A 1,439-nucleotide genomic window follows, 5' to 3' on the forward strand; every position below is an offset into this window, starting at 1 on the left:
TGGGAGCGACCTTGGCCCCGGGCTCTACATCGACACCGCCCGGGATGCCCTTCCACCGGGTCCGTTTCCCTCCGTCGTCGTCACCGCTTCCGGCTTGGATCGCTATCCGCCACGTGTCGGCGGCGGTGAGGCCGCGAGGTCGCTGCGCGTGGCCTCCTAGTGCGTCGGCGTGTGCGGGAGATGCGTGATCTGCAGCTGCAGCTCCTCCAAGTTGCGGTTCGTTGCACAACGGACCTCGATCTCGTCCGCTGCGTCGGGGATCTTGGGCGTGCGGTTTCCCCCATGGGCGGCGGACATGCTGTTTCTCCCGCGGGCAGCGACCTCAAAGTCTGCGCCATCGACAGTCATCCGGCGGGGAGAAGGCATGGTGTCACTGATGACCCACAAGTATAGGGGATCGCAACAGTCTTCGAGGGAAGTAAAACCCAATTTATTGATTCGACACAAGGGGAGGTAAAGAATACTTATAAGCCTTAACAACTGAGTTGTCAATTCAGTCGCACTCGGAAAAGCACTAGTAACGAGGGTGATGTGAAAGTAGCGATGATATGAGAGCAATAGTAACAATGAATACGAAGAAGCAGTAATAGTAATATGAGAGCAATGGCACCGTAAAACAGTTGACATGTAGAACAAGTATATGATGATGAAATATGGACCGGGGTTCCCAGCTATCTACACTAGTGGTAACTCTCCAATAACAAGTGTTGGGTGAACAAATTACGATCGGGCAATTGATAGGATTGAAATAGCATTAAGACAGAATATCAAGATCATTAATCATGTAGGCATGTTTTCCAATAATAGTCGTACGTGCTCGCAATGAGAAACTTGCACAACATCTTTTGTCCTACCAGTCGGTGGCAGCCGGGCCTCAAGGGAAACTACTGGATATTAAGGTACTCCTTTTAATAGAGTACCGGAGCAAAGCATTAACACTCCGTGAAAACATGTGTCCCTCACATCACCGCCATCCCTCCGGTTGTCCCGATTTCTGTCACTTCGGGGCCTTTGGTTCCGGACAGGTGACATGTGCATACAACTTGTAGATACAATCTAAGCAATAAGTATAGAGCTCAAATCTAAGATCATGCCACTCGGGCCCTAGTGACAAGCATTAAGCATAACAAGATTGCAAAGAACAATAACTTCATAAACTTTGTAGATAGACAATCATAACGTAACAATCCATCGGATCCCGACAAACACAACACCGATTACATCGGATGAATCTCAATCATGTAAGGCAGCTCATGAGATCATTGTATTGAAGTACATGGGGGAGAGAATACCAACTAGCTACAGCTAGAACCCGTAGTCCATGGGGGAACTACTCACGGAGCATGATGGAGGCGATGGCGTTGATGGAGATGGCTTCCGGGGCACTTCCCCGTCCCGGCAGGTGCCGGGACGAGACTTCGTCCCCCGAATTGGAGTTT

Source organism: Lolium rigidum, chromosome 6, assembly GCF_022539505.1.
Source record: "Lolium rigidum isolate FL_2022 chromosome 6, APGP_CSIRO_Lrig_0.1, whole genome shotgun sequence".
Taxonomy (NCBI): Eukaryota; Viridiplantae; Streptophyta; class Magnoliopsida; order Poales; family Poaceae; genus Lolium; species Lolium rigidum.